A 7,242-nucleotide genomic window follows, 5' to 3' on the forward strand; every position below is an offset into this window, starting at 1 on the left:
TATAAACATAATTATATATTTTATTTTGTGTATTCAAATGTAAAAGACAAATGTTATAGTTTCTAACATAATATGAATTTCATTGATTTGTTGGCGTGTGAAAAACATATTTATCTACATTGACCCAATGTCGGTCTATAGGACAATAATGTAACAATTAAATAAAAATAAATTTGTAAAAATGAATAAAAAAACTAGGCTTTAATGTCGGTTTTAAACTGACATATCAGAGTTCAACCGACATTAAAGGGCTTCAATAACACTATCAAAGATGTCGGTTGAAAACTGACAAACCGACATTAAAGAGGGCTTTAATGTCGTTTTTAAACCTACATTAAAGCCCAACCGACATTAAAGGGCTTCAATAACACCATCAAAGATGTCGGTTGAAAACTAACATTAAAGGCCTTTAATGTCGTTTTTAAACCGACATTAAAGAGGCCTTTAATGTCGTTTTTAAACCGACATTAAAGGCCTTTAATAACGCTCACAAAGATGTCGGTTGCCAAGTGACATTAAAGGCCTTTAATGTCGGTTTTAAACCGAAATTAAAGGCCAAAATTCTTCTAGTGTCCGTCACCGTTGTTGTTTCCTCTGTCTCTAGCACTCCACCTGTCGTGTTCCATCTCCTTCACATTGTTTCCCTATGTTTGGAAAACACTAAGCAGCGGCAAGGTAACAACATAAATTCATTCTTCGTTTTCATTCAGGTTCGCTTTGGATCTTCATCATTAGGAATATGCATTTTTGGCCCTTTTCTAGGTGGAAAACCCCTTGATCCCCCTACTTAGTTTGCCAACTGTTTCAGAAAATTTTTCTTCATGCATTTCTGACATAGTGATTTGTTTGTTTGGGAGTAGATATTTTCTCAAATTTTCATAAGCACTAATGAATTTAGGATCTTGTCTAATACAAGAAGCAGAGATGTATTTTACGCAATTCCTTTCAAATTTAAGGTTGCACATCGGTTATATAAATTTTAAAAACTTTTGTATCATTCTTTTCAACTTGTAGGTCGTTGTTCCGGGAATTGGTCATGGAGTTCTACGGTAAATCAGATCCAAGATACACTTGCAATTCCTTCATTTCTTACTTATTTCATTTTGGTAATCATCTTGTCCTTTCTCTTTTTCTCACACACAAACAATCAAACATTTTGCTTTAGCTCTAATGGAACATGTTAGTTTGAAAATGGAAAAGAGAACTAAAAGATTTGTTGAAAGTTTAACTTAATTTCTCTTTTACAGAAATGGTTTCTATCCTTATCTTTTTGGCTGGTTTTTATGCCAAAGTTTCCTTTGTTGATGCTTATGTAGGTGGAGGTTGGACTGAGGCTCTTATCACCTTCTATGGAGGGCGTGATGCTTCTTGGACAATGGGTATGCACGATAACAACCACCATTTTTAGTTCACGACTTCTTTGAAGGGTTTTAGAGTAGTATAGTATATTTTTTTATTAACTGTATGAAATTATCCTCTGATTTGTAGATACCAATGGAGGGCATACAAGGATCTTACATGGTTGTCTCTTATTGCACTTTCATCGTTTGAAGGTTAAAAACCCACGGTCTAATGTTGATGCTCATAGTGGAGTACTACTTTGGCTTGATGGAAGCAAGGTGTGGACTGCGGATCCACATTGAAGTTTATGAAGTTTGGAGTTGTTGGAGATTTCATTAGATGGTCTTCTATGTATTTTTCAAGGGCTTAGGGTTTTGTAAAAAATCTTGCAAAATTTTCCCTATTTTCTATAACAAAGAATATTATATATACTCGACTTTCTTTTGTCTATTTTGTTCATTATATGAAAATGTTGATTTGGTTAATAATGTTCTAAATTTAGGTTATTCATATATAAAAAAAGAATACAAAACAAAATAAAACCATAATAAAATAGAATTTAATTTGGGAGTTTCAAAAACTCTTGACCGACACTTTTTGTACGTCATCGAAAGTTTTCATCTCTCGACGCCATATTTTATGCATTGGGAATCGACCCAAAACTCCTGATTCTTTCTACTTGGTGTTAGGAGATCATCTCCCAACTAATATTTTTTCAATCTCCCGATGAATAAAGTATCATTGGGATATGATCTTCCAATGCTTTCTTTACCATTTTTCAATGGTTTCAAGCATCAGGAGATTATTGTTTTCTGGTAGTAATTTTGTATACAAAATTAAAAAAGTATTAAGATTTAGATTTATACTCAAACTAAATAAATAAATTCATTCCCCCTCCCACTAAATTCTATGTATAGTTTTGTATTATATTTTGAGTTCGATAATCATTTGTAATATGGAGTAAAAAATATCGAAAGATAAATTAGGACATGTTTGATAGGTAATATGAAGACATAAATTTAAAAACAATGGATAAAATGAAAACAAACTTGTATTTTGTATTTTCAGATATATGTACTTGACAGAAAATTCATAAATTAAATTGACGTGGGTTGATTCCAGGATGTTAAAAGAGTCAAAGATGAGTAGAAGAAAGTGAAAATATATTTCAATTATGAGAGCACTATAGTCTATTTGGGTCTTGAAAAGATGATGGGTTGAAAGCCCAAACCAACCTCCTTGCACCTTCGACTTCAAACATGGATAAGCTAAGATGATGCCAAGATCGACCTTCTTCATTTGGTACGCCTTGGTTCACTCAACTTGAGGGATAACTTATCTTACAAGGATTGGGAAAAAAAATTCATATCATAATCTCTAGTTAAACAAAGATAAACCATATATTAAATTTTATATAAATACACTCCATTATAGTTTCATATCAGGTAATAAACTTCTGATTTCTTTTCTATTTTATAATTTTCTTATTGTACGTAGGCATCGAAGTCATTTTTCTTTGTTTTGTTAGTTCTCTCTGCTCCGAATTTAGTAATATAATTATAGATGCCATAAATTTTATTTTAATACAAATTATAAATGAAAAAGTTTATATTTCTATGACGCAACACGAAGCTATGAAATACAATGCTTTTGTTTTTCTCGATAATTGTGTCATCGAAAATCTTATGTTTGTCGTCTAGCTAACGGTTGCACTTTTCAAATGATTAACTTTGATTTCTACTAATACGGTAATTATGGACCCCACAACAATAATATCTTCGCTTTTAAGAAATAAAACGACAAAAGCTTAGATTTTATTGTTTCGACAGAGTACGACAAATTCATATACCTTTTCTTTTTTGTGACAAATGTAGAAGTAAGAGCGAGATGAATTAGAAAAGTATTAAACTAACCACACGGTTGTCGTTAATTAACGGTTTCTTCGACGAAAAATAATAAAGTTTTACCATAATTAGTTCTTTTCCAAGGAAACAATCATGCAACCATGATTGTCAAATGAAAAACAAATGTTTCCATAAGAAACAAAAATCTAAAAATTGTTTCAACATTAAAGTAACTAGAATGTTACATACAAAAAGATAAGTTTTTGAAAAAATATATATACGATGAATCAGTAAGTATACTCAAACATTTCCACTAAGTAAACATCAGGATAATATATTTTTCGTATTGTATCCCTACAAAAAGATAAGATAATATATGAATCACCAAGAAATTTAACTTTATAGTAAAATTCAAGAATGACATGATCTACATGATAAATTATTCACTTAGAACCCAAAATTAACACAGCCACCAATTTTGATTGCTTGAATTAATTTAGAAGTGATTTCCTTTTATGTCTTTCCTAGAAAGAAAAGAAAAAAGTGATTAGTACCTTACTTTTTTACATCATTTCGCAGTTATGTATCAATCAAAATTCATTTTTTTTCCCTTACTCTGTTTTTTTTCCAACAGAAACATAGGGGACGTGGATGAAATTTTGATTCACGTTTTTTTTGGACTTAAAATTATTAGAGGCCATTATTGTTATTTCAGTAACGCTCTTAAAATATATAATTTTTAAGATTATACAGAAACTTATTCAATCAGAAGCGCCTAAATAGAAATACTCTTTAACATTCAGTTTTAATTTAGTTGAATTTGTGGGTAACAATTTAGTCTCTAAGTTTTAGTAAGTATCAATTTAGTTCTTAAATCTTATATTGACAAATCAATTAAAAAATTTGTTTGTAATTAAAAATAATACCAAATAATTGATATAATCAAAATTGAGCATCGATTTTGATGGAATTCTCATAATATATATATATAAACAAGTTTATATTATAATTTTGAGAGCACAAATCAAATTTTATAGACTAAATCATTATTGTTAATGTTAAATAAGTTTTAGGAAATTAATTCTCAAATGAATGATATATTTAAGTGGTGTCTAGAAATAAATTCAACCAAAAAATATATAAATGATGAGATATTAAGAAGAATATATATATATATATATAATTATTATATTTATATATATTGTATGGTCCAACTTAAAAGTTATTGAAGGTTCAAAACCCCAACAAACAGAGGTCAAACCTGAGATGAAGTAAGAGAAGAAAATTATTTTGTGTGAAAATGATGTAAAAGCACAACAAACAAGCATTATTTATTATTTTTCTAAAAAAGAAAAACACGTGCAAAGCACGTGAGAGTACACATACAACAACTTCATTCAACATTAAAACATTAAAACATAAAAACACAAAAGCACACACACAGAAGACAACAACTCAAAATACTGAAAAAGTAGCATCAACTTCTTCTTCCAAGTTTTTCCGCCCGGCCACCAGTCAGTTTTTCATGTATCAAGACGTACGCCGTCTACTTCTTCCCCACCACTGCAGCACCGAACGCTCCTTCTTCACGATCAACTTTTCCCTTAGCCCCTCCAGTAGAAGTAGTAGGAGTAGTAGTCTGTAAAAAGATACCCTAAACAGAAACAAAACCCAATTTCCTCATTTTTAAATTAGTCAATGATAATGATACACACTCACTCTTCAACTTTTTCTCTCTCTTTTTTTTTTTTTTTAATATTCTAAAAATAAAAACGAATCATAATTAAATACTTGTACACGATAAAAGGATTCAAAATGCTGATTACATTATGAAATTAGAAAAATAACGATAATAAATTATAGCAATAATATTTGTTTGGGGTTTGTACTATTTGAAGTATTATGTGTAAGGGTATTAATGATAATGTTGTGATTTAAAAAAAAATATATATATATATATATATATGAATAATTATTTGAATATAAGGAAGAGAAGGGATTTTATAATTAAGTGGGGGTCGTTTGATTTTACATTATTGGCTCCGGCGAGGCGCTGTTTCTCCATGGCCTGCATGGAAGCGATTGCCTGTAATAAATAAATAAAAAATAATAATTAAGTATTAACTAAGAAGAAAGAATAATAATAACAATAATAATAGTAGTAGTAGTAGTAGGATTATATTGTAGTAATTAATGAACTAATGGTGGAGACGACCATTTCATATTGCTTGAGAGTCCTAGGCTCAGAGGTCAAGGAGAGGGATCTTTCAAGCCTAGAAGGGCCATTGTTGTTGGGGCTGCTGCTGTTGTTGTTGCTTGCCATTTTGAAAATAATAAAGGAGAAGAAAAAAGAATAATAATAATAATAATAATAATAATAATAATAGTATTAATAATATTTAAATAAAAATGAGAGAAGAAAATGAAATAGTAAATGATATTATGTAGTTGGAGAAGAGGAAATGGGTATTTATAGGGGAGAAGGAGGGTAGATGCCAGTGAAGCAAATGGGGACGTGGCAGCCATGAGGACACTGCACAAAATGAACCTTCACATTTGGCACCTCTCTTCCCTTTTTAACTCCTCTCTCCCTAATGCAACCGTTTCTTTCTTTTTCCTCCTTTTCCTCAACCCTAATTAATCTCTATATTATTATTATTATTATTATTATTATTATTATTATTATTATTATTATTATTATTATTATTATTATTATTATTATTATTATTATTGTTAACTTTTTAATCAATCCCGGTTAGGTTATTATACTATTTGAGGTACTTATACAAATTAGTCTATGTTTTACATACAAACTATTTTTAATATTAATTGTAGTATGTGACCTCACTTTTTGTAACTAACTACTTAACATGGTGTAATGTAAGACCTTATTTTACTTTTAGAGTCTAGAGGATTTGAACCACTTTATTTTTCAATAAATTGGAAAGTCTCCTTAGCTACACTCATTTTACCACTACACCATATAGTCAAATTAAAAACGCTAAAGCTTCCAACTATCCATTTAATCTAAGAGTTGGGGTCTAAACAACCTTCTTAAAAAAAAAGGTGATCACCCCATAATAAAGATATATGAGAAATCTTGTTTTGATAGAATTTTTTGTGATTAAAATTTGAAAGTATATAGATTAAATTATTAATTGTAACTAAGTTTAATGAGTTCGGAGCTTTTTTGGTAATAAAATTTGAGTTTTTTAAAATTATGGTTATAAACACTATACTTGAACGTATAAATTAAACTTCTTTGTTTGATTATCAAATCATTTCATGTCTTTATTGAAAAGTTACTAGAACTTCTAATGGTTAATAAAAGCAGCTTGTTTGTGTATTTTAGAATATTAAGTAACAATTCAAATGCTCTCTTTAAGAATGAGGAAAATTGTAGTTGGAAATTCGAGAGAAATTAAAACCTGCATAAATTTCAAAAATTTAAAACTAACGGAGCTTTAATTACTCTCTTGTTGCAAATTTAAAGTTACAGTGATGATTAGAATGTTACAAACTTAATAACAAAAAGACAAAGTTTGTTACAAATTAAAATTCAAAAACTAAAACCACATTCCATACTTATATGATATTTTAAAATTAAGCTTATGAAATTTCCTTCTGCTTGTTACCTATTTTTGAAACTCAGAGGTCAGGATTTAGAAACTTAAAAAAAAATAGTTTTATAAAAAGAAATTTGCTTTTTTTTTTCCAAATTAGATTAAAATTAATTGTTTGTCAAGAAATGAGAAAACCACATGGTTATAAAATTGAAAAATAAAAAATAAAATTTGAGTTTTTCTTTTCAATTTTGTAAAAGAAAAGTTGTATTTGCTTCATGGGGATGACAATTACATTTTAAAACCGATCGACAATAATGAGTTAAAAACTCATACATACTATAAAAGTTGTAAGGTAAACCCATGAATAAAAAAAGAAATCCAACGCATGAAACATTGTTACCCAACACAAATATTTTTCTTTAACTCCGATTACAATAATACACTTTTAAAGCAATATATCATTCACTCATCCACAATATTTTAGCTAGTAT

The sequence above is a fragment of the Cucumis melo genome, chromosome 3 (genome assembly GCF_025177605.1).
Source record: "Cucumis melo cultivar AY chromosome 3, USDA_Cmelo_AY_1.0, whole genome shotgun sequence".
NCBI lineage: Eukaryota > Viridiplantae > Streptophyta > Magnoliopsida > Cucurbitales > Cucurbitaceae > Cucumis > Cucumis melo.